At 37.0% G+C, this 26,178-nt stretch overlaps 1 pseudogene; it reads right to left on the reverse strand.

Annotated features, from left to right (window-relative positions):
* Nucleotides 1-26,178, reverse strand: part of LOC149240477 (ABC transporter G family member 36-like) — a 173,097-nt pseudogene that overhangs the window by 47,285 nt on the left and 99,634 nt on the right.

Consider the following 26,178-nt stretch of genomic DNA (forward strand, 5'->3'; position numbering starts at 1 on the left):
CTTTATTACCACTCTTGGACACGACACTTTTCATTCACCTGGGTTGGGAAATCCTTTACCTCACAGTTGATCAAACCACATTGAAAGTCTTCAGCTGGGTTCCGGGGATTAACTTTGAGTCATTCATCACCAAGCCATCTGTCGTGTCATTATGTGTTCAAGAGGTCTGCAAGCAAAACTTTGATCTGCAAAATACTTGTCATCCATTTGACCATCCCTGAGTCAGTCCTTACAACAACATTTCTTCAACTTGAACAATGATTTCGTGTTGTGGGCTTGCCTGCAACGGGTCACTTTCTATCGACATCAACACATTATCTAGAGAGATGACTTAGAAATCGTCAGTACCTTGAAGTCTGCATGCATCAATGGCAGGTTTCTCGCCTTTGACGTCAGTTTACATCATTGACTTTCGATCGAAGGATTCCGTGAAATGTTCGACATCAACTCATTTATTCACATCTCATGGATTGTATTGGGTACTTTGAGAACCATTGACATTACTGGTGGTCTCTCTCACACTTGTTAACAGTTTACATCATCGACTGGTAATCAAGTGGTTTCTACCATGTTCGACATCAACCCATTTAATCGCATGGCTAGAATCGTACCAATTCGGGAAGCAAAAATGAAGACCCTGGATCTAGTTTCCACCATCCAGGCTGCGAGGAGTTTTGTATTCATTATCTAAGTAGACTAATCATAAACAGATGGCTGCGCCCATACTGTGTCTACAAAAGTCTATGATTATGATGTACTGCAAGATCATTCCTATATCAGAGTAGTTAGTCTGTTAGTTAAAGTTTTGATCTGAGTATGGGAATGCCTACCTCAGCGATGATATAATCTTATACATGTATTTTGTGTTGAAAATTGCAGGTTCTGACCAGCTCTCCACGAGATAATCCTTGAAATGATAAAGCGCTTTACCCTTCCTAGATAATACAAAACCCTAATCTACTACAGGCTTCGCACTTTAGGGGGCAATCTGTTACACTAAAAAAATGTCACCATGACTATTTACAGTTAGTATGGCTCTATCAACAGTCATGCTATCCTCCTGGGCAAGTCTTATGCCTCTGCTCTCCATGTCAAACTCCAAAAAGAGAGAAAGTCTTTATAAATGTATTTATCTCTGGGTACGCAGGTTCTCTCAACCTTACCTGCGGATATGCACCTAATGTTCACAAAAGCTGCGTACTTGTACGCTCTGTATGTAAAGGGGCAGGTGCGTACCCCTGTAAAGGTCAAAATGCGCAAGTTTCATCTTTAAAAAGTTACTTGTGGTCATTTCTAGAGGCTTCTAGAAGTATGTTTGACGTGTATGAAGCGCCTCCAGATGGTTCATGTACCCCTACCAAAGAGGAACTTATCCCATCAATAAGGGAGCTATCCCATCCAAAGAGGGGATTATCCCATTGATGGTGGACCTGATTAACTTCCTCTTGAGCACTATAAATACAGGCATTGGGCTAGAAGGAGGGGAGGTTGGAAGCTAAACATTTCTAAGGGTAGATGCTGCTGGAATTAGGACTCCCATTTAGAAGCTTGTGAGGAGAGATTGCCATCTTTGCTTGTTCTATTTGGAAGTGGGTGAGCTTTGTCAAAGTAAAGGAGAACTCTTGATGGACCCTGGGAGGGACTTGCACAACACCAAGGCTCAGGTTGTAATTGTTCCTTTTGTTTCCTATTAATGCAAATGAGTCCATTCTTCTCAATAACTTGTTATTTATGAGTTGTTTCATGTACTCCTTGGTCTATGTGTTAAACATGTTTTATTTTATGAGATTATCAAGTGCTATTTAATCGTTTGATTGTTAGTGAATGCAGGTTTCGAAGTGAAGGAGGAGCTCATCCGGATCAGTGAGGCTGGACTACTACAACAGCGTTGGATTACAGGTAGGATCTAAACACTTGATTTCTTATATAGTAAATGCATGTTTAGAGAAGGATTGCTCTCGTTTGTCTTGTTTGTCACTAGAGAGTCTTAGGCTCCTAGGGAGGTTGGTTGTGTCCGCACTATCGACTCTTTCCACCTGACAGAGGTGGAAACTTGACGGTCCTATTGTGTGGATCCCAGAGCTAGTGCGAAGGTTGGAAGCATCAGGGAATAAGAACGCGCGCGCTCTCGATCATTTTCTCAATCGCATCATAGGAGGATTTGTTACTGAATTCACGATCGATACCTCAGTCAGCTATAGCGAGGTAGAGCGATGATTTTTCAAAGGACCACGAGGTAAGTACGTAAAATATTTGAATACTTGGATTAAAATGTTGTTGTGTGAAAAACAGGTTATGCAGCTACCTTGATGTTTGGGACTACGTGAAGCGGAAAAAGTTACAGAAATGAAGGAAATAAGGGTCCGGAGTATAGCCCCTTGATTTCACCTCCGTGAGGGTATGAAGAAGGGATATCTAAGGTCTCTCCTCGAAGTGATATTTAGTTGATAATTCTGGGATTTCTGCAAATACCACCTCCACCCATAGCACTTTCGTCTTTGTCGCCATCACCTCCAACTTCACCTATACCACCTCCACCACCACCATGATTCAATATGGAAAACACAATGAAGTTTCCTTTGTTCAAAGGTTTGGAAAATGAGGATCCGACCAATTCTGGTTTGTTGTAAGGGTTGTATGGGAAACTCAAGGTGTTACAGATGACCATATAAAGAAAGCAACACTGGTTAGCGCTCTGCAAGATTGCGCACTAACCTGGTATATTAAGTACTCCAACGATAACCCAAATGCAAGAGTAGTGGACATCCAAACAACACTAAATAGGGAATTTAGTAGGCCTAAGTCCGAGTCGTAGTTGATTGTGGGATTCAAATAAATCATGATGCGACCAGGCGAGACACCATGGGAATTGGATGAAATATTGAAGTGTCAAATCTGAAGCCAATATGAATTTGACAGATGGACAACATCGCGAGTGGTTTGTGGCTTCATTACTTCCCCACTTAAGGAGCGCGCTGTCGCAGTAGAAGCTAACAACTCAGGCAAAGGCCTTGGAGATTTCCATGAGACTACATGAGACTCCGATGCAAGATCATAATCTAGGAGTTCATCAGATCCATGCGCAACTACAGAATACATGCCTTGAGATGCAAAGCTTAAAGCAGGATAGGACGGTTCAACCAGAGGTGCACGAGGAGTTATGGTGCTTGAAATGCAAGAGTCAAGGTCATGACAAAGACCACTGCCCGGTCTTTTCAAATTACCTTGCAGGAGGAGGACCGATGCCTTTAGGGCTAGAAGCTCAAGCATGAACTAGCACGGTGCTTGCTTTATCGTGCACTATCTATCAGGTAGCCGAAGAACGATTAAGGGGAATAGGAATGGGGGGAATCTAGACCAGGGGGACTCTCCATGGGCAGGGGGGGAATCCATTCTCAATGACCCTGAGTCAAGATGGACTGCAAGGGCGGGCCAAAACCCGAAAAGCTAAGAGGGAGGGGTTGGTGCATATCAAGTCCATAGCGTCTTCCCTGGTGGCAGAATCAGAGCCAAAACCTTACTTTCCCGATGTTGGAATCCCAAATCCCTACCGGCTAACTCCTACGAGTAGAGAGGGACCACTGCTGGGATCCCAGTTGATGGTCTCCAGGGGGGCTTAGAGCTGAGGAGAGAAGTGATAACCCTGTTGTTGCTGCGAATTGGGGGCAACCGAGAAGAAAACTGGTAGTTGGAATGCTGTAAAGAAAAATTATAAGGAACGACAGAATGTTATGAAAGAAATTCATATTGGTTTTAATGTATGCACTTATGTTAACATTACAGGTTTAATTAACTCCTATACTCTTTAGTCCTTGGTGCTCTGACATCAGGAATAGGTAAGAATGCGAGAGGGGTGGGGATTGAAGGAATTGCTGAAGGAAAAGATGGTGAAAGCAAAAGTGAGACAAGGAAGAAAAGGAGGCCCCGAGTAGGTAAGCAGACATAGAAGAAAATGAAGTGTCTGGTGGCTTTAGTGAGCCAAACCAAAAGAAAAAGGGGAAGAAAAACGAGTGAGGAAAGTATGCAGAACTTATTGCATGCTTACCATGCAGGTACCCAAGCACAGGTAAAAGCAATAATAGCAACGTGGGAGACAGAGTTAAATTCCAAGGCGACAAATGAAGAAATTCCAATGGGAGTCTGGGAACCATTACTTATTGACCCGGGACATACTAGAGGCCGCCAAACACTGTTTAGACAAACCATCCAACAATATTGGATCATGAAGGATGTGTTGGCAAGGGCAATGACATATAGGGATAGAGAAGAACCAGAGTAAGCAAGGCAGGAGGAACCAAGTTTAAAGGACATTCAAAAGGAAATCCAGACTGTACAGGTACAATAATATCACTAGAACCTTTGTTTTGGGAAAACGGAAAAGAAACTCCAAACCTTGCTGCAGAACAAAGTGCCCCGGTCAAGTGCCAAGGACCTGACCCTGTCGAATCTAATCACTGATGCAGAGTAGTAGAAAGTTATTTTTTGTTATTATGAAATATAACATTTACTTTACTAGTCAACGCATTAAGTATATAGTAGATACAGTCGCAAACTTAGCGTGGATGATAAAGATCAAACTGTTTAAATTTTAGACAACTTAATGCTGATCGATGACCAACATACCTAATTTCCTTTGGACAGGTTTTCGTCACCAGATATATTTTGTTAACTGCTTATAAATAATTAATAGAAAAAAGAAGTACTACCAAACTTATATATATATATATAAAATTAATACAATTTAAAATAAATCTTCTAAAACATATTTAACCATATTACTTCCACCATTTTCTTAGACATTTATATTTATGATAAAGATATCATTATACACTAGCATATATTACGAGGATTATTCAAATAATAAAAAAAAAATTACATTGATTATAAAGATACCATTATATATTAAAACAATATTTTTTTTAAATGTATTTTCATGCAAAAACGCAAATCGAGCTATAGAACGTATGGCAACTCAAATGGAAAGCATTCCTATAATAATATTATAGGATGTTATAGCTTGTATCTGACACAACAAACTTTATTCTTTTGATAAAAAATTGGGGAAAAATAATAATATTAATAAATAGTTCTTAAAAAATTATAATATTTAAATAGTAATATTATTATTAATTTTAAATTGTGTGAATTAATAAAATTTAAGATTTATGATTAAAATAATAAAAAATATATATATATATATTTTAACAAAGTCGGTTGCTATATTAATGGCTGAAAAAAAGAAGAGAGGAGTCAGAGCTCCTGAGATACATTAGATACCGATGGCAGCTTGGATCAGAGGAGTTACAAAATAGAAATCTCTCCTTGATCTTTTTCTTGCTTATTCTTCTTCTAAAATTACCTGAGCTACTATAACTTTTTACATACCGAAACAACCAAAATTGACATTTGCAGAACATTTTTTAATCTATTTCTATATGACTAATTTGCCTTGCGGTGGATTCCTCCAGATTTTGATCCAGTTCTACCTGCTTGGCACTTGAGGAACTAGGGGCTGCATTATTTCGCTTGTCCATCATATACTGCAGGATCGAAATCGACTCTTCCACATGACTGCATCGATTTGACAAGTGGCTGAACTGTTCATGAAGAGAAGCGACCCTATGGAGGAAGAGGTCAATTTCAGCTCAGTATTTATCATTGATGATGCAGTTCTGGTCTTCAATTCTCGTCTCCAAGATCCTCTGCTGATTCTCCAAGATATGCTGCTGAGCCCTGACTTCTTCTAACTTAGCTTGCAGGTCCGCACAATGCAGATAGTCTTCATTAAGTGCCATATTTGCTGTCGGGGGTGAGTGAGATAAGGAGCGGGTGCGCACGAAAAATGAAATATAACTCACAGCACAGGGGACAGAGGAGATGGGAGCAACAAACCACGTAGCAGGGCTCTTGATGGCCTGAAACCGCCTGGAGGCACGAAAGACCATTAGACGGATAGAACAAAAAAGGGTTGTCCAGAGGATCGGATCGCTACACAAAGGGCAGAGATTATCTCTGAGGCAAAAGCGAAGGGTCAATAGACAATACAACACACGAGAAATCACTAGAGAACAAGATCGCTTGGAAGCAACGACGGAGATCAAGCAACAAAGAGAGGGATACATAGCGCTAAAATAATAAAATATATTAATATCAGTAATAAATTATAATATATATTAAAAATAATAAAATAAACTAAAAGAACATAATAAAATATATTGAGTGATAAATTATAAGGTATGTATTAAAAATAATAAAATATATCAAGATTTAAAATAGAAAAGCTAGATTATAATATTAATAGATAGTTCAGAAAGAAATTAGAATATTTAAAAGAGTAATATTTAAATTTTAAATTTTGTGAATTAAGATATACTGTTAAAATAATAAAATATATTAAAATTAGTAATAAATTATAAGATATATAATAAAAATAAACAAATTGATCTAGGTCATTATGGGTGGCCCCCTGTTTATTTCATCTAGACCTTTAGTTAGTTTTGTCTATTTTTTTATTTATTGCAATATTTACTATTTTTAGCAGTTTTTTGGGTCTTGAACTTCCGGAGCAGTTTTGACCCCCTAAATGGCGTTTTTTAAGTCTGTAGTAGTTCCAGAGCCATAAGAAAGGGCCTACCGCAAATCTTGTAGTACTCAAAGAGATCTTTCAAACATGGTATCGTACGTGCCAAACATAGATGATACGACCAAGTTACGACCCCAGGAAGTTGGATGGCCAACTAACCTTGACGAGCCCCACAAACGCTTGGTGTTCCATCTCTTGGGGTTAGGGTTTTGGTTGTTTTGGGTAGGGAAAATTTTAAGAACCCCCCTAAATTTATATCTATAATAAATGGGCAAATCCCCATGATACATAGGAAAAATGGAAGGCAATTTTATCAATAATATAATATGTATATATAAAAAATTTGGCGAATCTCTCACCAAATTATATTATCTTGTAAAATCATGGAGAATCTTTCACCAAACTATAAAATCCTGTAAGATCTTAGCGAATCCATCATTGAATAATAAAAATTTGTAAGTATTAGTGATTTTTTTATTAAGTTATAAAACATTGTGAAGTCTTGGTGAATTTTTGATAAAGTATAAAACCATATATATTTTTTTGTTGTGTAAGCTTGGTAGTTCCTTTTTCTATTAATATTTCCTAAAAATAAGTATATCTTTAACAAAAATTGCAAGTGGCCTCAACCTGCCCGCAGGAAACTAGGTCTGTTGGCCACCTATCTGCATCAAATGCTATCCAAAATTTAAAAAGAATTTTCATTACCATCCAAGCTACATTGGCAACTTTATCTACTATAAAATTCATATTAAAACAGTAAATGCTAACCGTCATATTAACCAAATTCTACTTAAAGACCTGTTTCATTCATCTGATGAGTCCAGCGGGGCTGGGGCTTTCACGCTGGAACTCGGGATTTCGCTTCTCTTCATATCTTGAATGCTCTGTTCAATCCTATTTACCATGAGGTTGTTTTGGTATAGTTGCATTTGGACAGATTGGATCTCCCTTTGCAGATCCTTCATGCTTGGCTCAGCTGGTCTGGCATCCTCTAGTTCCTCTCTTTCCTTATAGGTTGTCATTGCTCGGTCCACAATCCTATAGGCTCTACAATCTTTGCCTTAGGTTTTCAATCATGCTGCTATGATCCTCAAGTCTGACCACTGGTCGATACCTTACTGAACTATCATGTCTCTTGGAGGGTTGACTTGATCTCAAGGTAGGATGACCTATGCATCAATTTTGGTGTTTATTAAATTTTTTTAGGGTATGCCATATGAAAAAAAATCAATGTCTAGTGAAGAAAACATCCTCATTGTATAAATAGGTCCATTAACCAATGAAACATATTAATTTTAGTCATAAATGTTTACTAATGAATAACATAACTCTTTGTTGGTAGTGGATATAAGTGACTAGCCCACAAATGTTGCCTCACTTCTTGTGTGAAAAATCAAATCTTCTTGTATTTTAGTTGTTGTTTCTTTCCACTTTCTTTTTCACCAAAAATCCAAACATGTTGGCCTCTCACTTGCAAGTTTTTGATCATGGCTAGCCCTCTCCCCCCTTTGTCATTGATGGCAACATGCCTGTCATAATTCTCCCCACATCTTTGTGCTTCTCTTCTCTCTTTCTCTCCCTTTAACATCAATGACACAAGGGGTGCTCCGCTGTCATCTAATCCCCCTGAGGTTGAACCTCCAATCCTTATTCATTTAAGTATTAGCATGCATTGTGGAATGTTTTTGTAAAAAATTATTGCTTCACATTGGAAAAAGTATTTTGGTTTTATATGAGTTTCTTAATAGTTATGAAGTATTATCAAGATCACTTTCTCTGCAACCTGTGCCAAAATGTCTTTTAAAGTTTGCCAAAGAAGAGCACCTAAGAAATTTGTAGATGATGCCTTTTGTTGTTCTTTAATATTGTAGGTTTATCCTTTAGATAAAATGGATGAAACCTCTTTAGTTCTTCAAAGAAAAAACTCTGTGCAATATTTAAAAGCTCCTCATAACTCAAATTTTCACAATTTCTTTCCATAAACGCTTTGAAATAAGTAGAACTATTTCTCAAGCGTTATATTATCTTCCATGCCATGTTGTGACATTTCTTCTCTATGTTGCATCCATCCCTATGGTTGTCATTCATAAGATAAAGTGTCAAAAATAGAGACCAGTTGTAAATTGACCTGTGACATTTTGTTTTTCCATTCATTTAGGGTGAAGCTTGAGTGGTGAGAAAATTACAACGTTGCTTTTGTTTTATGAATTTATTTAGTCACTTTTATCCCTCAATAATGTCTCATCCAAAACAAGGCTTGTGAAATTATCATTAAGAATAAGGTTTTCCTGGATTTCCATTTCCTAAGAATCTTTTGTGTCATTTTTGATGAACTAATTATTTGTCTAGTCCACAAGAATGTACAAGTTCACATATTTTATCACATTCCGAGGTTGATGAGACTGTAAGAATCAAATGCATATAGGTGATTGTTTATTACATAATGCATTGGTGATTCTAGTAGAAGACTTTGAATCTCATCAATTGCATACTGAACTAATTTAGAGAGATGGTTGTATGCAATGAATTTGTGCCTTATTAAAGTCTAAAATAGACCATATATTTTCTCTAGAAGCTTTCCTCATTCATTGTCATCTGAAAAAGATCAACCCTATATTAAATCATCTTCCAGTGTGCATTGAATATTACTAACTTCATTTTGGATATTACAAGACAGTTCAAAGTGTCTAGCCTCTGTTCCAACCTCTACATTAGGAGCCTCCAAAAGTTTTGAATCTTCTTCATCCATTCTCCATATGGGATTAGAAGAATTATATACACGTTCTACAAAGTTTTCCAAGCAACCGTCTTGAGCATTTACATTAATGGTACAATCAAAGATTCTACTAAAAGAAACTTGTTATCCAAGCATATGTTCTTCCACTTTTCACCGTGCAAATAACTTAGCAACAATTTGATAGCAGTTGGAGCATAAATAGTACTAATATTTTCAATCATGATCTTATGAGCTTCTTCCATGTTTTTTCTTTCCATACTACCCATCATTGAGCATATTCTAATTTACTGCAATGGGCATAAGACTTCCAGCGAACATGTCATTGCACAACTTCAGAGCCTTGATCATATTTCCATTCTTGTAGTATCCATAAATCATTATATTGCATGAAATAATATCTGGGATTAGACCCCTATTCCACATTTCATCAAACTGCTCCTATGATTTCTTTGCCTTGCCCATTTTGCACAACCCATGAATTAACATATTATATGTTGAGATAGTAGGAAAATTACCCTTTTCTGCAATCTCATTCTTGAAGCGAAAAGCTTCAATAATTTTTCCTTTCTTGCTATGTCCATTGATCAAAGGATTGTAAGTGAAATCTAAAACACTCAAGCTTGTATTCTTCATTTCTTGCATCAACTGCTTGACTTTATCCAATTTCCCACTTATAAGCACATTGTAAGTCACATCATTATAAGCCAATCCACTTGCAGTTTGCTCCAACTAAGTAGTTTTTTCCTGTAACCTACCTTTTTGAAGCCACAAATAACTTGATTTCCCTTGTGGTCAGACTTGAGGATCATAGCAGCATGATTGAAAACCTAAGGCAGAGATTGTAGAGCCTATAGGATTGTGCACAAAACCATGCCCACCTTCAGTTTCCCATCTGCTGTCTCCATCTCAGTTTCTACATCACCCAACTGTGAAGCAATCAGACCATAGAGTGTCCAAGAAACAGGAGTTGCCCAGTAGTACCATCTCCACCATACAGGTATTTTCTGTTTTCAAAACTCAACCAGAGAATTTACCTTGTTAGGATCACTCAATAGGGGGATTTCCAACTGCAGTCAACATTGCAATTCAAGTCATTGCCGGAAGAAAAAATTGATGAAGGGATCAAGAGTTGAAAATATGGCCTTACAGGTCGAGGAATAATGAAACCACAGAAGAGATTCCATGCAGAATAAAAAGCTGATGAAATGATTGCAACAATATGGTAACTTGGAGTCAAGGCTACTGTCATCATTCCATAATATGTATAGTATAGAAAAGTGAAGAACATAATGAATAGGAACCATAAGAACTTGGGAGCTTGTTGGGCGGTATAAATGCTAGGTTTTATATGAACAACTCAACTTTGGAACAACCCAAGCTACAGCGGATGCGTGGCTCTTCACTCACGTCTTACCGTCACTTCTGCCCTCGAGCTGCCCTGCAACTAAGATGACACCAACATTTATACCGACATTTAATTTGTCAACCCGGGGTCATAAGAATTAGAGGAGTAGCACTGGTAATGCCAAAATACGACCTTAGGGATTTGTGAAATTGAAACCCTAGAACCTACAAGAAATCAAGGCATCAATTAAGTAAAGAAACAACACTCTTTAAGGAAAAATAAACACACTAGGAGTCTACTTCTGTCTCCTCCTGGGTTGGGTTGATTCCTGCTATAAATCTTCCTCAATTGTCCAGGGGACAAAGGAATGTAGGTTCCCCTCACACTCGCAACCTGTTCAGGAAAATAAATGCAAGACAAGCCCAATGAAAAGCATCTTAAAATCTACTGCTACACTAAAAATATGAGAGAACATGAACTAAGCTAGAAATCATAAGAGCTATTTCTTTACTACAAAGATGAATTGAGTTAGAAATAATAAGCAACTAAATCTTACAAAGATAGTTGAATGGTTTTAAAGGAATCAAGATGATGATGTTCTGCTTCAACACAAAGTGTATCATAGAAATAAGATAGATCCATCTGTTTCTTCCAGGCTCACAGAATACTATGATATATGCAACATTCGTTATGATGAAAGGAATATTAATAACGATTATTGATCTTCATTGTTCCTTGCACTATTTCATTGAGATAATAATGAATGATAAGAAATCAGGTCCATGAACACTCTAATTTCCCTTTTAGAATCTTAGAGTAATTTTCATTATGCAATAGTTGAGATCAAGGTAAATATAATGTTTCAATTCTGCAAACCAATTGAGATGCAAATGAAAGTATATGCTCTACCTCACTCTTTTTAATATAACATCATTAGTCAAATTTAAATAACATTTAAAATGATGGAAAGGATTTAATAATCTGCTTGAATTGCAATCTAGACCAGAAGCATGCTGTCATACTACGCAAAACAATCTGTCACATAATCAAATGGTAATCTATGCCAACCCACACTATATCAAATCAAACTATACCAATCTAAGCCAAGGAATCATAAACTAAGAAAACTAACCGAAATTAAACCATGCAAGGAAATCTGGAACAAGAATTACATCTGAGTGGAAGGATTAATATATAAAACTAATGCCAGATTGTATTAATTCTAAAATTGATATTACATATCTGGACTCCAGTGGTCCCCTTAGTCATTCCACTGAGTGCACAGTAAAACTCAATCTTCCACATTAAAAATACCCTACCTCTGTCAAATGCAATACATCTAAGTCCTGGTATCTCCCTGTGCTATCAATTCAGATGTTCCCCCTCCATGCATGTGGCCCCTAATACTGAGCATGGATTCATGTTTTATAACCATGCTGGCACACCAACAATCCAAATTTTATGGTGGTCTAATACACAAAATAGAGTTCAAAATCGTTTCAACTAAAAATAAGAGATACGATAACTGGATAGCTACAAAACGATTTGCAGTTCCCCTAAAAAGGCGAAAAACCAGTATTGTAGATATTGCCAGAACGCTGTTGAATGCAGTTTGACTGAATGTTTGACTCTAACTCCATGTGCTGTTTGGAAAGCCTGGAATCCATCGAAGGAACGCATCAACATATTGATCACCCGCCCTCCAAAATCCACATGGCAATTTTCTTCCATGATAGTCTGCAGTATGAAAATCGTGGAAGTGAGAACAAGATTTCCACTGTTGGTGCAGGAACTAGGCTGGTGGAACAGGAAGTGGACTAGTGGAACTGGATCTATACATCTGCCATCTAGGAAACTTGATATTAGTGGTGCTTTGACATGAAAATACCTTTAGATTATTACATAAAGAAGAATTCAAGAATTCACAACTTATTACCTCTGGGTGACTATATATTAGCATAAAAAGGATGGTAATGGCTATAAACACCTGGTGCAAACACAAGTCATTTAACAAAAATCATATAAGGTCGAGACAAAATAGAGGCTCAATAGAGATGTCCACTCGAAAGAAATCATAGAATAGACCAGATGGAATAGACTACGCACTGTATCAAAACATAGGGCACCTCAATTACCACTGGTACAGATAACAAGGATGGTCATTCGATGAAATTGATCTTCATAAAAAAACTATAATTGACTAGTTGTTCACATTTAGATTACCTATCCAAGGGCATAAGGAAGTGTTGAATACATTCCAACAACTTTTTCTCTGTAAAAGACAGTTCGTTCAACCTCGACAACTAGCTAGACACTCAATGAATTGCTAACACCCAGAAAAAGTACAGCACAGTACATTGATCCCATAATATTCATTAGATCTTGTTGTTTTCCTCTGTAAAAGGACACTGAAGAATACTTAGACAACATTGAGCAGTTGAAGCAAAAGACGTTAAGAGAAACACAATTTACTCTACTTACAGAGAACAACAAAATAGTTTTCAAGGGAACAAATAAAGACTACAAGTTCACTTGGAAGACATACGTCAGACTGATTTCTAAATATGCTAAGTGACTCTGTTGACTCAAATATGTAATAGACAATAAACTAATCAATGATAGAGAAAACAAAATGTCAAATTGAGGTCGGACCAGTTTTGCAAATAAGTCTATTATGCCTATCAAGAGAGTGTCCAACCTCTTTGTTCCAAGGTCCCAAAAGATGGTTCCAAACAGTAGGACAACCACTGTAGTGAAGAAAAACTGCACAACATTATAGTGTGGATTCCTCCAATATGACCAATGTTGCTTCCAAAGGCATGCTAGGCACTGAAATTTGAAGGATTGTGCATACTGTGTTGGAAAATTCAAATCCTGCAAGCCGGGAGCAGGGGTGCTTAGCTCTTTAATAAGAGCTTGATTCCATCTGAAAGCAGAACAACACATCAGTAAAAAAAGGTTTAAAAAAATTGCAGTCTATTCTTCGGGGCTACAAGTGACAAAAAAATAGCAAAATTAGATATGTGCAATGAAAAAGCTCTTTCTCAAACAAGTTCCTACAATTACGTCTAGACATACTCATAAAGTGCTGATTTTCTGTAGATTTCAACAAAGTCCACACCAAGCCTTTCCTCAACAACTATGGAACTCACTTATAGTGCCCATGTCACTGGATTGTATCCTTCTATAATCTGCGGTACTTCTGGAATGGCCTAACCAACCAAACAAGAATCAGACAAGATCACTATTTTCTACCATGGATTGATAATGGTAAGCACAACCATTTACTAAATAGCTTATAAAATACAATAAAAAAATCACCCTTACCTCAAAATACTCAATGAGTTTATGAGAATGATGACCCAAAGGACCTGTGTAGATGATTTGGCCACCCCTTTTCAGGAGCAAGAGCTGCAGTTCAAGAAACCAATAAAATTGAAGATTTAGCAATTATTGGTTCTGTGGAACCCTGCTTTATTCTAGCCCTTTGCACCCCTTTCCTTTTGTTAAGCCAAGCAAAGAAACATAAAAAAATGTCGTTTGTTTCACATTGCATAGATTGATCATGAAAGTTTTTGAATTGACCTCATCAAAAGCTTCAAAGATATCAATGTTGGGTTGGTGGATGGTACAAACAACTGTTCGACTTGTATTGACTGTGTTGTGAACAGTACGCATAACTATTGTTGTAGCACGGGCATCTAGTCCAGAAGTTGGCTCATCCATGAAGATTATAGAAGGATTGGCAACTAGTTCTACTGCTATGGCTTCTCTTCCTTTGCTCTGTAGAAAGACCTGTCACTCCAGGCAGCCCTACAAGAGCATCTCTCAAAGGAGTGAGCTCCACAAGCTCCATGACTTCTGCAACAAAAATCTGCAGTTTATTGTAACAACAAAAATCTGTGAGCACAAGCTGTTTGCATGATCTCATTAACAAGGGAATATTTCACTCGAGTACTGCGTGCAAAGGGGAAATCTAGACCAACCATTCTAGTTTTCTCATCATCCTCACAAGGAAGACGGAGCCATGCAGAATACGCGAGTGATTCAAAGACTGTGACATTTGGAGAGTGGATGTCATTTTGTTCACAGTATCCTGAAATGCGAGCAAGTGTTTCTTGCTTCTTGGGGAATCCAGAGATGCTTATGGCTTTCAGGTCAACCTTGCAAAATCAAATATTCAGGCTTTCAACATGTCTGAGAATGAGGCATCTAATACTACTATCACCTATAAAGAAGAGGAGGTAAAAATGGTGGCAGCCTACACTTACACTAGAGTAGCATCCTCTAGCCCATCCTTCAACGTAATCCCAACAAAAAAATCAAGGTGGAGTAGAGGATACGAAGGATCAGAAACATTATAGAAAAAATGTTTCCAGGCCAACTTCCAAGATAGGTCATGTATCCAAGACCCACCTCTTGATGTTTAGGCTCTCAAACCACCAAAAAGCCTCCTCCCTAAAATTTTGTTCCAAGCCCTAGTTTTTTTCTCTAGCCTCAAAAGGACCAAATTTAAGGAGATAAATTTATCTTGGAAGTTGACCTGGAAACATTAGATGGGCAGTTGTCAGTGGATGGGTGGAGATTTGTGAGTCTGGTCCCATTTCCCTTCCCAGATCACATGCTGTTGAGTAACCTAAGGCCTTGGCTCGCTTACAAAACTTCAGGATTACATGCTTAGTCATGGTTAAAGGAGTGGATTCAAGAATGACAACACATAGTTTCCCTGGATATTAGCCCGAGGTATGAGAGTCTCAAGGTATGTATAGTGCCTGGACATATAAGATTAGCTACGTGCCCTGTTTCCTACATTGGTTTAACTATCAGGAATTTTAGTGGCTAGTATGTGCATCATTTTGTAATCCTGGGAGTCATAACAAGGGATTTACTCTCCTATTGTGAGTTGCTTAACACTCTGCCATATTAAACAGTATCTGGTAATCTTCTCAACCATTTGGTTGTATGCCACCCCATTGTATGGATAAGTACTGACAGGATAGAACCTTTGTAGGCAACCTTAGTATGCAGCCTACTGTCTAAAATGGGACCTATCATCCAACAATACAATACCCTTGCATGACATATCATCACAGTAAATAAATTGATTGCTTTCAGCGTGGATGGTACATGTGAGGTCATTGGTTCACTGCCCTGTTTTACCACAAAAGCATAAGGTAGCATTACAATATGCAATCAGCAACGTCATAGTCTATTATTAGACTCATCAGAAGCTAATTCATGTGATGCTACTGGTGATTCTCACTAGGCACCATTGGTTACCCCATGAATTGCAAGTACAAGCTGCATGGATAGTGGTACTCTTAGAGGTATTGAAATAAGGCTAAGCACCAGTATGCCACTTAACATCAGTGTGTTATATCCAACATTATTGGTAAAAGGAATTTGAGTCCTTAATTCAAGCCTAATGAAACAATAATGTGGCTTACAATTGACCTCACTATCTCATGCACAAAGATCACAAGCCTACTATTTTTTCTGCACTTGTCCCTAATTGTTTCATAATTTAACACGCCTTATCAGTGGTTGCATAGCTGGTATGAATAGACTAAATCTAGCATGGATACTGCTAGTCAAACAACCATATTTGGTGCATGTACTAGATAATTTACTGTGAGGTAAATATAGCCATAAGACCTCTGATATAATAAAGGATTTTTCTATCAATGTGCTCACAAAATGTTTTTTGTGTTGGTAATTTTTTTTTAAAGGGACTCGTTATGTATATCTAGAATATAATATAATAGGATCTTCATGTCAATTAAGATCAAATCTTTAGATCAAGTAACCATTGAATGTGAGGAAGCCAATCCAATTATTATGATGAAAACTAGCTGAAAACATTTGAAAGATAATAAACTAAAATGAATACTATTAGTGTTTTGTTTCTTCATATTACATTTACTCACTTAGATGGCAGACTTATTGTAATGAAATCAAATCGACCACATTTGCAAAATCAGAAAAATAAATCATTTCCTTCTCTCTTAAATGGCAGATTGTAAACCAATTAGGTAGTATTCATTGTTATTGAATGGATGGGAAATAATTACATCTAGGCCTTAATCTCAATCCATTTAAAATTTCTTCCCTTGATAGTGTACTATCTGTAATCTCTTATTCTGGTTGATGAGTGGTAACAAGCTCAACGCCGATATATCACAAAATTATTACCTCGTTACATCAACCATTTGCTTCTGTGTGCTCAAAATATTTGCCAGCGATGTCTGTTTTTTTACCCATTTAACGTTAGTGTATATTTGCTAGAATATACACATCAAGATGGTGTTAAGATAGTGTTGTGTGTTAAATGCATTACTCATCACAACATGGTGTCAAGATATATAATTAAGTGTTGTGTGTTGAATGTATTATTCATTTAAAAAAAAAAATTAAAAAAAATAGGGGTTGTTACAGATTCCATGGAAAGCACATTATAGTGATGAGTTGTTCTAAGATGAGTATGAGGTCTGGAAATACAACCCTATAAAGAGACCAACAAAATTCTGCCAAAGTTAGAAGTTTGATGCTTGGATGTAAGATATATTCTACCAATTTTCTTACAATCTCATTTGGGATCAATGGTTTTCTTTGGCAACATTCTTATAGACCTCAACTAGAAGAAATGACTACTTAAATGCTTGGTTGAAAATCCTTGTATCAAAGTTGTGATCCACTCCTTAGTCAGATCACAAGAATGTATCAAAGGATAATTATGATGGTTATTGAAGGAGCCACGTCACCTACAATTTCAGTGATGAAACTCACAACATGATCTTCAATCATACAGAAATATTGATATGCCTTCTGATCTAGGAAATTCATCTTGATATTTCAAATGACAACATCATAATTTGGGTTATGGCTCAAAGAAAGATAAGGTTAATGCTGAAAGTTGAAGTGTGAGATAAGAAACCCGTGTTTTTCCTTGAAAATATTGCATTGTGCTCAAAAGTAGGATGTTGAAAAGCTCATGAAAGTATCACACCATTTTTTGCAAGAATATTACATTGTTAAGTAAAGGACCTAAAAGATGCAGTGCATTTGGTTATTGCTGGTGTCAAGGGCATTTGAAGGATGGAACCTATTTTTGTTCAATCTTGAAAGTTAAGAATTCGAAATAAGGAAAAAGATCATTGTCAAAGCACATTGTGATGGAGCAAGTTCACCTTTTGACATAACAAGCTTATAATGAAGAAAAATGTTGAGTCCTCTTTCAAGTTTGGAGACAAAAGTACTCTCAAGAAAGATGAGTCATTTGCAAAACTGAATTATTACTAACTGATATGATAAAGGATGAGCTACTTGGATTGAAAAGGTCAAAATCAATGTTCAACTGAAAATACAGAGTTGCAGGAATATCCTTACTAGTATTGCTGAAGCAGTAACCAAGTATGCTATGGGTCTATCATATTTATCTCTTGATGAAGACATCTCATTGGAAGATCCATGATCTTGACTCATTCGCTTAGTCTGATATCAAGATGAAATATCCTTTGATTGTTTTCTGAGGCATTGGGACTCTATGATTTTTTGGACATTTGGTTATGAAAAGGAAAATTGGCACATTACAAAGTCTGATTGGACTTGCAAGGGGTGTAAAATGTAACTAGGATTTATCCTAGAAGACTAGAAGTCTTGAATGTAAAAATCCTAGGGTTTGTAGATAAAACCCTAGATCTAGATTAATGTTTTCGCTGAAAGAAGAAACCCTAGCCTATGCAAGGAAGGAATGGCATCATGTTGATGATGAGGACAAGGATGATAAAATTGTAAGATGGATGCAAGAAGGCTAAGATTAAGAGGGAGCCAACATTTCCTATGATCCTCAAAAGATAAGTAACTTATATCTCTCTTCCTTGATTATTGTTGTTAGCTAGCCTCTTTTCTTTGCTTCTCTTTGTTGGGTTATAATCGTTCTTCCGTGACCTCCTGGTGAGGATTGCAGGTACATAGCGAAGGTTGCCAAGGCTCTGGCAACATATGGAAGAAGTGGAAGAACAAAGTAAAGCTTGTGACAAGAGGATATTCCTATAATTGGTGATGTGTTGAGAGATATTATACTAGATGTGATCTTGAGCTTAGAGGGAGGAGGTAGATCCACAAATATGAAGTATACCTTGATCGTGTCGAAGGGAAGTCAGTGGAGATTTCCAAATAGATCTACACGATCTAGCATGTAGCAGATGGCAATGTTACTACAAAATCTAGTAGGCTTTGGAGAGAGACACCCTACAAGACTAAAAGCTAGACTACGTGCTAACAATGGGGTGGAGGCCTAATGTCACCTCAGCCAAAACCCCTGCTCTTTACGAAATTTCACTAATGGGAGGAGTCCCGGTATGAGGGAGATCACTTAAAATGGATATGCTAGGTATAAGGTACAAGGTGATCAAGCTACGACTCATTCAAGAGAGAGACTCAATAATGTTTCAGAGCTTCAAGGAAGAAAAACACTCTCTAAGAAAATCCTTAGAAATCAAGGTTCAAGACCTAGGGTTTTGATGTTTTTCAATGGTGATAGGTGTTCACAAGGTTAAGAACAAAGAGAAAGGGTTCCTTGCAAAGATAATAAGTTATTCCAAGGCTCATGAAACCTTTAACAAAGTCCTCAAGTTGAGGGAGAAGAAACTAGGGTTTCCTTCCTAGGGAAAATTTGAGTGGATACCCACCAAAATGATAGGTCATGTATCCAAGACCCACCTCTTGATGTTTAGGCTCTCAAACTACCAAAAATCCTCCTCCCTAAAATTTTGTTCCAAGCCCTAGTTTTTTTCTCTAGCCTCAAAAGGACCAAATTTAAGGAGATAAATTTATCTTGGAAGTTGACCTAGAAACATTAGATGGGCTTAGATATTTGGGCTTAGATGGCATAAACATTAAACTCTGTAACCTCATAAAACATAGGAAGGGAAAAGAAGAGTCAGAATATATAATAGATACTACCCTCTCATATCAATAGCAGCCTGGAAGAGAGGAAAATTTCAGAGTTAAATGTGAAGAATATCAATAGATCAAATTGTTTTAGACAAATTTCAAAGCCTAAGCTGATTGAGCAATTGAAGTTCTAGTCTTCATTATCTAAGGAACTTGGGTCTAGGTTTTGTGGTAAAGTCCTTCGAACAGGTGGACTAGAGAAAACTGGGATAACAGATTGAATTTTAACTACCTATAGTTTGGAGTGGAAAAGGCACCAAATTGGTGTCATTTCTTAGGAAATTTGAAGGAGGACTTTGACGAGGATGGGATAAGAAAACTAGTATTGATGTCCTTATTGTCATAGGTCCAACCATTGATGAAGTAGACCCACAGTATCCAGGTGCTAAAAAGGATGACCCAGGTTGAGGAATAGTTTGTGGCATCCATTATTGTTGCCTCTGCTGCTACTGCTGCCTATGCAAACCCCAAGATTTCATTGAATTAGACTAGGGTAACAAATTGTTAGAAGAAAATGTTGCAACCCACTCTGATACATTGGAAATTCCTAATGTAGGAATGTTTTTATCCCTTGGGATATCACCTTTAATCCATTCCTCTACACCTCTCTCAATTTCTTTAAATGGGGTGGGCACTTGCTGAGATGCTATTCTATGTACAGTTCTATCATTTGCATCAGCTCTGTTTGCTACAATAACTTCCCTAGACAGTGCTAATGGCAATGGAAATGGCTCTTGCAGAGAGCTCCCAACACAATCACCAACAAGAAATCTATTAGCTGCAATAACGTCCCTTGAGAGAGAGGAGGATGAAGGTGAATCATAAAGAGAGACCAATATATTCCTCTACAGAAAAATAGACATAATTAGGGGAAAAATCCTAGAACTAGACGATGGCAGAGTAGGACAATGCAACTGTTGCTAACAACGATGATTGTGACTAGAACTAAAGCTGGAACAACCTTGTGCGGGAAAATCATAAGAAATCCATTATGATGCTCCTCCAGCCTAGGGTTCATAATGTTGGTGTTCAACATAATGGATTCTACTCTCTCTCTCTTGGTGAGCATCTTTCTCTTGGATGTTGAGTGTTGTTGTTTCAGCTGTTGGACCAATTGTATCTTCTTAGACCTATGATGTGCAAATGCTCTGGCAATAGTGATTTTCTCCTGCTCATCATTACATTCTCCCTCTGCTGGTGTCTGTGAGCAAAACCCAAGTTGGTGTGCCACTACCATCCCACAAAACTAATAAAATTAGCATTTATAGATTAGACATACTAAACTATTTAGTAGCAAGGAAGAAAAACATTTCTCAAACTTCACAGGATAACACAAGCCCAAAACTATAATACCTATTATAAGAAAAATACACCTTAAACTATATGTAAAATAGTAAAATTTTAAGAATCACTTACATTGTTTTAAACTTAACCAGGCAATCATGGAAGTATTTTTCAACTATTCCTTTTGGTTTTGTTCCTCTGATGCACCTAAATACCCAACCAAGACTCGGCTAAGAGCACTGAGCAACTTGGCATACAATAATTTGGTTTTATCAATCTCATTTAAGAATCTGAATTTGTGATCAGGAGAAGGAAGTTGGTAACATCACTTTATCGACCACATCTCATCCACTCCCAAAGTTTTCGATTGAAATACCTACTATGGTATTGCCTGGTAGTTAGGTATTGACACAAAACTGGGTAGTAGGCAGTTTTCCATATCGATTGGTAGATGATTATTTTCATATCATATTTCTTAGATCTCCCAAATGAGATCTCATGAAGATATTTCTTCTTTATTGCATGTCAGAGATTCTATCAATCCCTTTTATTCCATGCAAGATAACCCATCTATCCTATAGATCTCCTTGCATTCATGAAGTCATTTCAAAGAAAAAATGATTACAAATATTCAACTCACATTTTCTTTAAGTGACACAGAACTCGCATTCTGTGTCATTCAAATGTATACAAATATTCAACTGAATGTAACAACCCTCCAAGACCAAGAATGATCCTCCAAATGCAAGAACACTTCTCCAAATGCAAGAACACCGAAGTCTGCAAGTAGAATAATGAAGATCTTCATGTCGGCTCGAAAATGAATTAAATTAAATAAATGGAAGTAACGTCGGCTCAATAAAATAGTCACGACGGTTCATGAGTTTATGTCAGCTTGCATATATGGACATAACCACTATAAATACCCATCTAGGGTTAGCAAAAATACATGAAGAAAAAATCTTGCATGCCTCTGAAATTTTGCATATAGGAGCAGAGCCACAGTAGGGTTTGACTACACCTCGTTTGGGTTTTAGGTGCAGTCATGATCTCGAGTATATGGAGTAGGAAGGAGGAATCTCGGACAAGTTTGTAGCTTCGAGTGAGGACAGGATCTCGGCATATCTCTGAGACCCTTCGCATGACTATAAGGTGCAGTTCTCAGATCACTGTAATCTCGGATGGGACAACAATGACTTCGAGTGACACAGTAAGTTGTTATAGTGACTGTAAAGCCCTCACATATATCCCTGTAGTTTTGATCTAGGCATATATATGTGTATCTCAGTGATCTCACACTATTACAGTCTCTGCATGATAAGGAGCAGCAGTAATCATTGCAGTCTTGGCTTAAATGGAAAGTAAGATCTCAGTGCAAGAAATAAAGTAATCACAATTTCGGTGAACCAAATTCATGGAAATCAATGCATATATGTGATGGAAACAATTTCAGAATCCTTACTATTTTCATATAGCCTCGGTCTCATTGTCTCGGCTTAAGAAGCATCACATTGATCCTATCATTTCCCTCACTGTCTTGGCACTTTTGTCATAAAGTACATTCTCTACTACTCACAGTTAGCATGATGATGTTTCCAGCTAGGGTACAATGATGATCCAAATATGGTGTAGCAGCAATGAAGCCCTCTGTGCATTGATCAAGGATGAAAATCAAGGTCACAATAATGATCTCAATGAAAAAGCTGAGATCACCTGTGTGGCAATCTCAAGAGATAATCATGGCGCAACAATGATGTCAACAATAATGAAGATCTTAGTGAGGTAGAGGTGCAACAAGGATGATGATCCCAACAACGATGAAGAAGAGGATCAATGTCTTGGTCTTGGAGAGGAAAATTGTGTCAAGGGTCATGGTTTTGGTATTCATCAACAAAATATCTATAAGAAGAATTTTGCGTAAGTTTTCCTCTCCAAGAGGGAGAGGTTTTGGCCCTAGCAGAAATCCAAATATTTGTGTTCTTGTCTCTTTTGTTTTTGGTAGCAACATGATGAAGTAAACACACCCACTAATAATGGATGGAACATTAAGTTAAGATAAATTGTATAAATGCTTCACAAATTGTTATCATAGTAAAGAAGAATCACCTTATTATGTTTGCCCTAGATTCTTCAACATGGTATCAGCTTCCTTCATAGAGAATATGATCTTCTAAACTGATAATTACTTTCCAATGATTTCTTTAACCAAGTTCACTTATGTCACATACATCATTAAGTAATTATACATAGAAAATCTCAACAGTAATGCAATAATGATATTAGGATCATAAAGAGACATCCAAGCACAAACAAGACACAATTTTACACTGTGAAAACCCAAACTCGGGAAAAAGCCTACAATCTTTTCTTAGGAGAAATTGTTCTATTCAGCAAAAGTACAATCTGATTTTCCAGTCAAATTGACTACAGAATCCACACAAGCAAAGTTTGGCCTTACTGTTGTTGCCAAGAATTTTGGTCAACCTCAGTCAACAGGGCCAAAACTCGGCCTACTGCCAGGAAAATTGGTCAAACTGCCCCGACAGAGCTCAGTCAACTGCTTCAGAAATTCGGGCAAACAGTGCCTCAGAAATTTCGGTCAAAGAGTGGTCAACACTGGTCAAACTTCTTGCTTCTTCTCTCTCTCCTTCACATGTGTGAACTAAAAACAAATGATTTTTGTGTGATCTGAATTGATGCCAAAAAAATGGAGGCCGAGTTTGTATTTATAGTGGTCATGAGGTGCCCAAGGGGCACATCTCCTTGTGCTGGACTGACTTTAAATTTTTTGGAGGCAAATTTGAATTAAATTTCTTCTTCTTAATTTTTCTTTTAGGGTCACGACTTGAGTAGCTGGGAATACTGACCGCAACAACTCAAAAAAAATCAACATAGGCTATAATAAAATCTGGGAGAAAAGGCATAAAAAAGAGAGAGTTGAGAGAGTGTGGGTCCATTGCATGTAAGCTAAGACTAACTAACTGAAAGAGAGGAAGGTGCAAACAAAATGGTGGGAAGATCATATCTGTAGCCCAGTTAAGCCAAATAAGAGATAGTGTGAGAAGGTAATATCCAAGGCCACCAATTCAAGAATGCTATGGTTGTTTGGGAGGTCGTGAAATCACTGAAAATTTAGAAGCCTAAGGGTAATTATTATAAGCATTGGTTTGCAGATTAATAACATGCCAGGGTTTTATTCCTGTGAGGGTTTCTCTAGCTTAAAAAATTTCTATGCATTGTGCGATGTTGTAAGTGTTGTTGCACATTTATCTGTCCAACTTTGCTTGGGTTGCATAGAACAGAGAGATCCATATAAGCATGCATGCATGGGTATTTTCTTCCCATAGTAGTTCAATGAAATCCATAGTGAGATACATTCTAACTTGTCCACTAGAATACAGATCATAAATTCATCCTTTGGTGAACACTGTTAAATTTAATAAAAGCACAACTGGATGTTAATACAACAATTTGGACCAAGAAGAGAATAAAATGTTGGCAGGGTTAAACTCATTGTTAGTTTGATACAGTACCTGTTTATGAAAATAAATCCATTTAAATGAATTCATTGAGACTTTAGAAAATTTAATGTTGGAAAACTAAGCTCTGCAAGGGAAAAGTTTAAGAGTTCAACTCAAACTTGGCAAAAACTTTGTCACAAAATAATTAAAAATGATGTCATTTCCTTCAAGTTTTGGCATTTATTTTATACCCTAGCAAGTTTTTCCATCCACTCATGAGTTTCACTCATTAGGGAGAAAATAACCCATGAGTACTCATAAAATCAACTCACTTCTGGCAAGTTTGACTCATGGACAGAGAGTCAGACTCAGGATGGAGTTAATTTGGCTTGACAGCAAGCCCAAGTATGGTTTGGCTTGGGAGTAGACTCAATGATTTTTTTCACCTATTAAGAAAATCCGAAAAAAGAAATGTTAATGTCAATATAAGAAGTAATCTCAAAACTATATACAATTGTTCACCAACTATGCATGAGTGTGTATCAAAATTTGAGGCTTATATTTCATATACAAATTGGCTAAACATGTCAAAGAATTAACTTCAATAAGTATGAACATAAAATAGCCCCTAGATGGGAAGAGTACATTATCCTTTACTATTGGCCTTCACACATTTGACTATGCAGGCATTGGTTACAAATTCAATTGACACTTTTAACGTTTCCAGCTACGTTTCTACACTTCCATTCCACTACATTTTTTGATAGCTTTTGCCTACACTTCCATTACACTACATTTTTTGATAGCTTTTGCCAACATCTCACTGCAGTTGAACCTTCATATTTTGGCCAAATCTCACGTGCTCTTTGCACATAGTAGGGAAAGTGAAAATACATGCATGGTATGAACATATGGTATTAGAGTGTGTGTGAGAGAGAGAGATCCAGAAAAAAAATCAAACAAGATAGGAGTTAAAGTATTACTAAATAGATTTCACAATCAATAGAGGTACAACAATCAGGATATGAGAATATAAACAAGTTAGTTACATGCCTGAAGGCTGAGTGTCTAGAAATGTGAAATCTTCCTCCAAAGCAACTTCCAATGCCCCAAAATCAAAGGGAAAATCATCTGTGGATGAACCACTGTAAATTTCAGCATAACTAATTGATTTTTGTTGGCTAGACTCTACACTACCAGACATGGCATCATCCCCCAGTTCTTGTCTACTTGACACTAGTGGAAATCTTGAGCTCCCATATTTTGTAGAATGCCACAAAAAATAGAAAATCTTGCCTGGATTGATAAGTAATGTGAAGATAATTAGGAGTTAAAAATACACCTTTTATACCTCATTTCGATCAGTTGTAGTAACATTATTGATTTAATTCATTTCCATTTCCAATTGGTTATTTAGCATGGTGTGTGTGAGATCAACAACTATAAAGAACATTGGCTATTACTATCAAAGATCTCAGATTGAGGATCTTATTTATGCTTGATTTAGTTTACATTAATTAAACAAGGAATGAGTTATTACTACTGTATCCTTGACTGATAATTGTTGTTACTTTGTCGAATAAATGATTTAGTTTCAGAGCATTGAGTTTCCTTTAATTGCAAGTGAGTTTTATTTAAAGCATTTGTTTACTCTTTTATTTGAAAGCACTGTACTGAAATTTAGAAACATTACTCTTGAGTAAATAGCCACCACAAACTGTGTATACTCTTGAAATAGAAAATCTTGCCCGGATTGATAACTAATTTGAAGATAATTAGGAGTTAAAAAGACACCTTTTATACCTCAACA

The sequence above is a fragment of the Pinus tabuliformis genome, chromosome 8 (genome assembly GCF_031772625.1).
Source record: "Pinus tabuliformis cultivar Carrire ecotype Pingquan chromosome 8, CPIR1, whole genome shotgun sequence".
Lineage (NCBI taxonomy): Eukaryota > Viridiplantae > Streptophyta > Pinopsida > Pinales > Pinaceae > Pinus > Pinus tabuliformis.